The sequence below is a fragment of the Chiloscyllium plagiosum genome, chromosome 37 (assembly GCF_004010195.1).
Source record: "Chiloscyllium plagiosum isolate BGI_BamShark_2017 chromosome 37, ASM401019v2, whole genome shotgun sequence".
In the NCBI taxonomy this organism is placed as follows: domain Eukaryota; kingdom Metazoa; phylum Chordata; class Chondrichthyes; order Orectolobiformes; family Hemiscylliidae; genus Chiloscyllium; species Chiloscyllium plagiosum.
In genome coordinates, this window is record NC_057746.1 from 10,299,572 (window position 1) to 10,308,753 (window position 9,182).

Here is a 9,182-nt window from a genome sequence, read left to right on the forward strand (position 1 = left end):
CATCCCAGCATGATACAGCAACTGCTCTTCCCAAGACCAAAAGACATTATGGATTAATGAACAGCCCAATCTATCTTGCAAACCATTTTCCTATCCATTGACTTCATCTGTACTTTCTGATGCTTTGGAAAAGCAGAAAAATAATCAAGGCCCCTCCCACTCTGAACATTTTCTGTTCGACCCTCTTCCGTCAGGCAGAATATATACAATTCATACAAACTTTGTTTGTATTGGAAAAACAGTTTTTTCCCTGTCATTACCATACTTTTGAATTGACCTGTTTAGTGTTCGTGTTGATCTCTCTCTGCACCATCTCAGCAGGTGGAATACTATATCCTGCATTCTATTGTTATCCCAGTGCATTTGTACAGAATGGTCTGGCTGCAAAGCATGTAAGGTAACACTGTTAACTGTACTTCAACACATGTGACAATGATAAATCAAATCAAATCAAATCAAATCTGCCTCTACTCGATGTCAACATCCAAACCTATCACTGCATCCAAAACCTATTTCTCTTTTGGTTGAATTTCCCTTTTTCCCTTATGGACTGTGTCTGGATCTATTCATTTGTCCACTTGCTGGCTCCCCCAAATATTCTTAATCTGGTTATGTCAAGTTCTGTGCATGACACTTTATCTTCCGTATGAGATTCTGTGCCCAATCTATCTGTGTGATAATCGGAAATGTGAGTCAACAGACTATTCCGCTTTCATTAGCTGACGCCTGACACTTACAATATACCTGCTAGAAATTAGATATGTCAAGTGAATAAAAATAAATCCCTGTCCAGTGTAAAACTGAGTCAGACAGACAGGACAAATGTAATCTGCTTTCTCAAACGAAATTAAGGATGGCCAACATGTAATGGCCTTGACAGAAATGCCCATATACCATTAAGTAAATCAAAAACTGGCTTGCAATTACTCAATAAATTCTGATCATAAAAGCCAAGTCTGTAAGAAAAACAGAGGAAGCCATTCAGACTGTTGCACCATTCAGCTTTTATCCTGGCCAAATCAATGCTCATGACCTCGCTCCCTGGGAGTATTTGCATGGCGCCTGAATGAGCTCGAGTCTTCCAAGGTGATTCCTAAGAGCACTGAATCAGAAACGTAGACCGATTTACCTTTCAAACTGGAATAGTTTCAATGAGAGATAATGTGAGAAAGAATCAAAAACTATTTGCACATACACAGAAGACGGGGGATGGCTATTTTCGGCGATTTTTTTAATGTTGCAGGATAATGGTGCACTCTACGATTCCGGACGCTGCAGAATACAAACAGCAGGAGGGCGGCAAAGCACAGGCGCATAAAGCCCTGCTTTATCTCGGGAAGAAGGGCCCATAGACGAGCATGCACATTCGGCCTACCGGAAATTGACTCGGGTCGGTATTTGAGGGGAGGGGATAGCAGTGAGTGTGTTTTAGAGGTGATGATAGCGGGTCTCGGAGGTCGAATCAGAGTTTCTCCGCCTGGCCATTTAGCGTCTGCGTCCAAAGGGAGCAAGGTTATCATTCACTTGGCGCTCTCGTGCGTCAGCTGTACTCTCGCCACCAACCATGGATCCCTTTTCTCCTGTCAACCGCATCTGGCTTGAGACAAAGGAGCATCCAGAATGCCCCGCTGCCCGTCCTGGTGGGCATGCGCCCTTTCGGCACCATCAAACTCAAATGTTTGGGCAGAGTACTTACTCAATCACAGAGCATCGTGGGTATTGAACTTGCGATTACTGGTTGGCTCTTCGCAATCGTCGGATTTATTGTGATCAGCCACAAAAGGTGTTTCCGCACCCGCAGAAGTTGTTGTGCATTTTCAGCATTTTCGTTTTCGTAATGTTATCGTTTCCTTTTTCTGTAATTGAGCAAGTTCCCTCAGGCATCTTTGTTGCCCAATGCAAGATTCAGGACGGTACATCTAATTATTCACTACTGAAGTCTTGAGTCTAACTTATCCATCATTTATGCAACCGTTTCATTTCTTGACTGGCTGGATTGAAAACTTACCTGAATACAGACAAATGCCTCTTCACACCAAGTTATAATGCACAGATATCCAATTATCCAAGTTTTGATCTTGTTTCGAATAAATGTAAGAAACAGATGCATACTCTGTTTACAAAATTAGTCACCCAGTTAGGGATTCTTTAAACATATCTTCGCTTGGCTCTGTTTGCCCTTTTCCTTTTTATTATCTGACTGATACTTGTTCATTTATGACTCCTTTCAAAAATGCTCCAATTCTAACACCCGTGTGGCAATTGATGAAATTGGGGATTTTCTTGCGGTGTAAATAGAAATCTCCATTTAATACTTATTAACATATAGTTTTGTTCTCTCACTCTTAGCCCTATACAGATATATATAGTATGTCGGACAAAGAATGTGATTCTGCTAAAGGACGATGGCAACCTCAGAATAATGTGAAGAAATAGAAACTGAAAGGTAATCACTGTTGTTTGGAACAGATCAACAATGGGAATTAAACAATCAGATTAATGTGACTTTTAGGCAAAACCATGTATGAAGGAAAGAGAAGTAGGGTAGCATGTTTCGTACAGAATGGAATAAATACGGGACCAAGGAATAATCCTGGATTGGTGCACATTAAATCGATATGGATGAAGGAAAGGAATAAAAAGGGAAAGAAGACACGGATAGGAGTAGTCTATCATTCCAGAATTCATTAAAGTAAAATTTCACTGTGAGCCTTGGTTGTATCCAAACCAGGCTTCGAACATTATCTCAAAATAATGGTCCAGTGAGTATAACACTCGGCCTCTTCCGAATTGGTACAAATGGGGTATAATTACAATAGCAAACTGCATTCCATGGAGTGGGTGGGGTACATAGTTTATGACGATAAATAACAATAACTTGACTGAAGAAAATGAATGTGCCATAACTAATTTGCAGGTAAGCTAAATAGGTAGGAAGTAAAATGGTGAGGATGCAAAAGGTGTGGAGAGGCATTTATACAGGCTAAGTGAGTATGAAAAATTTATCAGATGGAATGTAATGTGTGGAAATGCGAGGTTATGCTGTTTGGCAGGAAGAATGGAGGAGGTGAATGTTACTTAAATGGAGAAAAACTGCAGCAAGTTTCAAATCAGATGCGTCTGGGAGTCCTCATGCATGAATTACAAAATAAAGTAGAATCCAAGTTCACCAGGTCACACAGATGGCAAAGCTTCACGTTATTGCAAAGGGAGTGGAATATAAAAGTAACTCCTTTCTTTGTAAAAAGAAAATGAGATGGCCAAGTGCTGCTATGCGCCCATTACAGTTTGGAGATTTCTCCATTCGTGAGCATCTGTGTTGAAACTGCAACATCAATCTTCATTTTTATTTCATTGTTAAACTACACCATTACCTCTAACTTTTTGTGCACGACTGTTTGACTGCTCCATCTTTGAATTTCTTTACCAATTCGTGATCACTTTAAAGAGCATGTTTTACCAAGTACAGTGTTTGATCTTACCCACATTTTCCTGCCTTTCATCTTTGTACTTCATGTTCCCACTCCAAGGGTCCAACCTCCTGGCCCTCATCCTGTGTACAGTATTCGTCCTGTGGACTTCCGTCTTCTACTTATAATGATCAAATTCCTCAATTTACTAGCCACACCTGGTAAATATTGGCCGTTTAATACCCTTTTTGGTCATCTTCTTTTCGATCGAATAGCCTCATATTGACTGTGAAAACTAATCTGTTATTAAACAAACTGTCAATTTTAGCAGTTGAAGCCTTCTCCCTGTTAGGTATTTGTTTTTGAAGTGCCTGAATCCTTGTTACTTTCTATAATTTCTTCAAAACCTTAAAAATTTGTAATTGATACCAAACAACCTTTAGCCACCTGAAATGTGTAGTTCCATGATGTGCAATTATGATTTTTCTGTATTTACCAGAAAACTTCCCTGGAAGCTTCATTTTTTAAGCCTTTCTCTCATTTAATAAGCCTTATTTTCCATTCTTTAAGCTATTTTCTGATAGCATGTTATTACACATTAACACGAACTGATTTCTTTCTGAGAGTTTGGTTTTCAGTAAAGCCTTTCTGCCTGCACACTTCTCTGACCCTTTTCGATTATGTCTCAGGAATCTGTTCAGACCCTGTGAGAATAGCAAATGGTATATTAAAAGACGTCAAAAATATATTGATAGATTGTCACAGAAAAGGATTATACACAAAGTTTAGAGCTCCTTGTGTTAGAAAAGATCAAGAATTAGTTACCAGACAGAACCTGAAATTAGAGTTAAATGGGTATTTCTGAGTTGGCAGGCTGTGGTTAATGGAGTCCTGCAAGGAGGAACTTTGCGGCCTTTGCTATTTGGAATCTATGTTCATTACTTATGTAAAAGAAAATAAATAATTGTTTTAATTTTGGCAAGGACACAATTTAATTAAGTGAGCCATGATGTGGAGGTGGTGATGTTGGATGGGGGTGAACAAAGTTAAAAATCGCGCAACATCAGGTTATAGTCGTACAGGTTTATTTGAAAGTGTATGTTTTTGGAGCGCTGCTCCTTCTTCAGGAAGCTGTGTGAGTTTTAATTAAATGAGCAACAGTGTGACAAATAATATATTATATTATTCACTGCTGACAAAAATAGAAAGCTGAAGTTTTTTTTTCAAAGCTGACAATCTTCCAAATGTTATGCATACGAAGCATTGAAATGTTATCACGAAGGTGCACCAAGCAATAAGAAAAATGCATGTTAATCTTCATTTTTCATAAGTAAATTCTGCAGCTGATGGGGCTTGCATGACATCATAATTGGAAAGGGACGTACTGTTTTGCTGTTCATATTTAGGAAGTATGTATTCTAATTCGAGGCACTGCAGTGAAGATTCAACAGATTGGACAATGGAACAAGAAAATTCTTTTTATGAGGAGATGCTCAATAAATTGGGCATCTGTAGTTTAGAAAAATAAGAGGTCGCCTGACGGAAATATATAAGATTCTGAAGCTGCTTTGCAGAGTAATACTGAGAGGATGCGCAATATGATTTTGTGCCTTGGTTCAAGAAGTGACAGCTTCAGGATCAAAAGCAATTATTTCGGAACCAGATGAGAAAACTACTTCACTCAATGAGTGATAAAGTTTTGGCATTTTCTATCTTAAAGACTTCTGGATGGAAGGTAATTGACAATATTGAAGGCTGAGATGGATAGATTTCTGAATGCTTCGGACATCAAGAGCAGGCAGGAAACTGGAAAACAGTTTGGAGATTGAAGATTAGACATGAGAATGTTGAGTGTCATGGTGTTCTACTGTTCTTCTGATTTTTTAATATGCTATTCCAGATTTCAGAAGTCTTCAACATGTTGTTTTTATTTATTTCAGACCTTGTACACAGAGCACAGTTTCCCGGTTGCTTCCGTTTCCTCCCACAATCCAAAAATATGCAGGTTAGGTGAATTGGCCATGCTAAATTGCCCGTAGTGTTAGGCGAAGGGGTAACTGTAGGGGAATGGGTCTGGGTGGGTTGGTCTTCGAAGGGTCAGTGTGGACTTCTTGAGCCGAAGGACCTGTTTTCATACCGTAAGTAATCTAAAAAAAATTGCAAGACGTCCAAATAAGAATCAGTTTCTGCCAGAGTGTATAATGATTTGTAGATGAGGTTCTTTCGAAGTAATTACATTTCTTTTTGTCTCCTCCGTGTGTTTATCCAATTTCTATCTCAATTTAGTTACAGCAGTTTGTGCTACAGTGCAGATGGAGAGGTAGCTGCCATTTCCTTAAAACACGTCTCCAAACTTTCCCCTTTGGCTCAACTTTCTGCCATCTGCCATAACATTTCTTCATTTGTCTTCAGGCTTTGTTTATTGCCTTGAAAACATTATGGCATAAGTGGCTCCTTTTGATGAGCTGGAGATGAAGCAAACCCAATAATTCCTAATCAGGTTATAAAGCTAAGCAAGTTCTAAGGTCCATGAGGTTGTTCAACAGACAGTGATCATTAGATGTAAAAGAAGTCAAATTGTAGGAGCTGAAATTTCTTTATGGCCTTTTAATTAACTTTGCATGTTCAGGGCTTGTTGAAATTTCAGTTTTGATTTGTGGAAAAGCAAACCCAGTATAAAGTGGTTATTGCCCAGTTCTCCTTTGGGAAAATGATGAAAGCGTTTTTTTTCTTAACCTGTGTGGTGATGGTGCTCTTCCTTTGCCATTATTTAAGGAAAAGCTGAATATTCATTTCACAACATTAAAGTATCGAAATATTTGTTTGATCCAAGCACAAGAATTTCTTAACGTGATGGCGTTGCTTTAAATGCTTTCAGGTTTTTAAAATGAGCTCTGCAGCCTTGAGTTTGGCTGAAGTCACTGAGAGCGACGTTACAGCAGAATCTTGGTCAGACAGCGCAATACTTTGAAGCTTAATGGAGGAAAATGGAATAGAGAGGTGTTGTGGTATCGGGAGGGAAGTAACTGCGGCAACTATATATAGGGTTGGTGTAACTTCCTTTCATCTGTTCCGAATAAATCTATTTATAAAGCCAAAATCCCATATGCTTTATCGAATGTTCAGTTTTGCCTGAAGTGACTAAAAGAAACAACAAACTGTCCTTTATTCACCACCTTTAAAACTGTACCTTTCCACTTGTATTGTCTCTCATCACTAATTGATTACGGAGAGGTTACATTGTTACTCTTGGGCATTTCCACATTAGGAAGGAGGTAGTTTTGGAGGTCTTGAGAAACATTTAACGTAGATACGTTCTCAGGGCCTGGTGTAACCTCGACCAGGATATTGAGGGAGGCAGTGGGGGAAACTGCTGGAGTGTTGACCGAGATCTTTGTATTGACTTTAGCCAAGGTGAGTTCCCAGAAGATTGAAGAATACACAATATTGTTCCTTTGTTTAAGAAAGGCAACAGGGATAATCCAGTGATCCTCATATCAGTGGTCAGTAAATTATAGGAGAAGATTCTTGCAGTCATATAGTTGTACAGCAAGGAAACAGACCATTGTGCAGGCAGACCTAAAATAGTTGAGCACTATTTTTCAGCATTTGGTCCATATCATTGTAAACCAGTCCGATCCATGAACCTATGCAGATGCCTTTTGAATGTTATAATTGTACCAGCATCCACCAAAACCTCTGGAAGCTCATTTCATATTCGCACCACCGTCTCCATGAAAGTATCGCAGGTTAGACCTTGTTAAAATCTTTTCCCTTTCACCTTGAATGCATGCCCTTTAGTTTTGGATTTCCCAACTTGGCGAAAAAAGAAAACGTTGTCTATTCACCCTATCCATCTCCCTCATGATTTTATAAAACTGTATAAGAACACACCTCAACTTCCAATGCTCCAGGGAAAATAGCCCCACCATATGCAGCTTCTCCCTATAGCTGAATTCCTTCAAATACAGCAACATCCTTGTATATCTTTTCTGAAACCTTTCAAATTTCACAACATTTCTCCAATAGGAAGGTGATAAAAGCTGACAATAGTGTTCCAAAATTGGCCGAACCAATGTTCTGTTCAGCTGCAACATCACATCCGAAATCCTAAACTCAATTCAATGACCAATTAATGTAAGTGTGCCAAACTCTGCCTTCATGATCCTGTCTCCCTGTGACTCCATCTTCAATGAACTATGAACCTGCACTGCAAGGTCTTTTTGCTCACCAACACTCTGCAGTACCTTATCATTCGTGTATAAGACCTGCCCTGATTTGCCCTACCTCATTTATCTAAGTTGAAATCCACTTTCCACTCCTCAGCCAATGAGCCCACTTGAATAAAGTCCAGTTTTACTCTGCAATAACCTGCTTCACTGTCCACTGCACCATCAATTTTGACATAATCGGCAAACTTACTAACTATTTCCATTCTTCACATCCACATCATTAATATACAGCAGTGGACCCATTCTTCTTGCACATTATTGGTCAGATGTCTCTAGTCTGAGCAACAACCCTCCACCATCACCTGTTGCATCCTACGATCAAGCCAACTTTGCATCTAATTGGAAATCGCTTCCTCGATTCTATGTCATCTAATCTTGCTAACCAGTCTACTATGTGGAACGATGTCGAATGTCTTCCTGAAATCCGTGTCGACACCATCCACTAGTTTCATCAATCTTCTTTGTCAACTCTTCCAAAAACTCAATCAAGTTAAGGAGACATGATTTTCCAAGAACAAAGCCATGCGGCCCATCCTGAACGAGTCCTTGCTATACCTAGTGCACGTATATCCTGCACCTCAGAATGCTCTTCAACAAATTACCCACTATTGACATCAGACTGCCTGATCAATGATTCCCTGGCTTTTCCTTACCATTTTTTAAAAAAATAACGCTACATTAGCCACCCTCTAGTCTTACATGACCACTCCGATCACTTTCAATGCTACAAATATCTCAGCAATGAGCCCAGAAATTATGTCCCTAGCCTCCCACAGATGTCTGGGTACGCCTGATAAATTTCTAGTGATTAATCCATTTTTATACATTCTAATATGTCCAGCACCATCTCTTCTTAATATTTCAAAATATCATTGTTTATTTCTGCAAGTTCTCCAGCTTCCAAATTCTTCTCCACAATAAATATTGACATGAAATATTCATTTCATATCTCATCCAGCGCAAGATGTTCTACACTTGGATGTCTTTTTGATTTTCAATTGAGAGAAAGTGAGGGCTGCAGATGCTGGAGATCAGAGCTGAAAATCTGTTGCTGGAAAAGCGCAGCAGGTCAGGCAGCATCCAAGGAACATGAGAATCAACATTTCGGGCATATGCCCTTCTTCAGGAATGAGGAAAGTGTGTCCAGCAGGCTAAGATAAAAGGTAGGGAGGAGGGACTTGGGGGAGGGGCTTTGGAAATGCGATATGTGGAGGGAGGTCAAGGTCAACTCAGGGATTGCCATACCCCTGGGTGGCAGAATAGTCAACTGCTCTACTTTGGCTTTCTTGGATGACATCACCCTTCTGAGTGACTCTCACATCAATATGGGGAGGAACCTGAAGCTGCTCCAGTCATATTGTGACCGTACGAGCCTCAATATTAACATCGCAAAGTCAAAGGTCTTCCACTTTACATTCAAGAGGAAGACCTTCCTGCATAATCACTTTGTTAACTGGAAGCTGCGTAACAAATCTATACCCTATATACCCCCAGGTTATACTGAGAAATACCTGGGTGCCTGTATGGAAACTTGGATAGG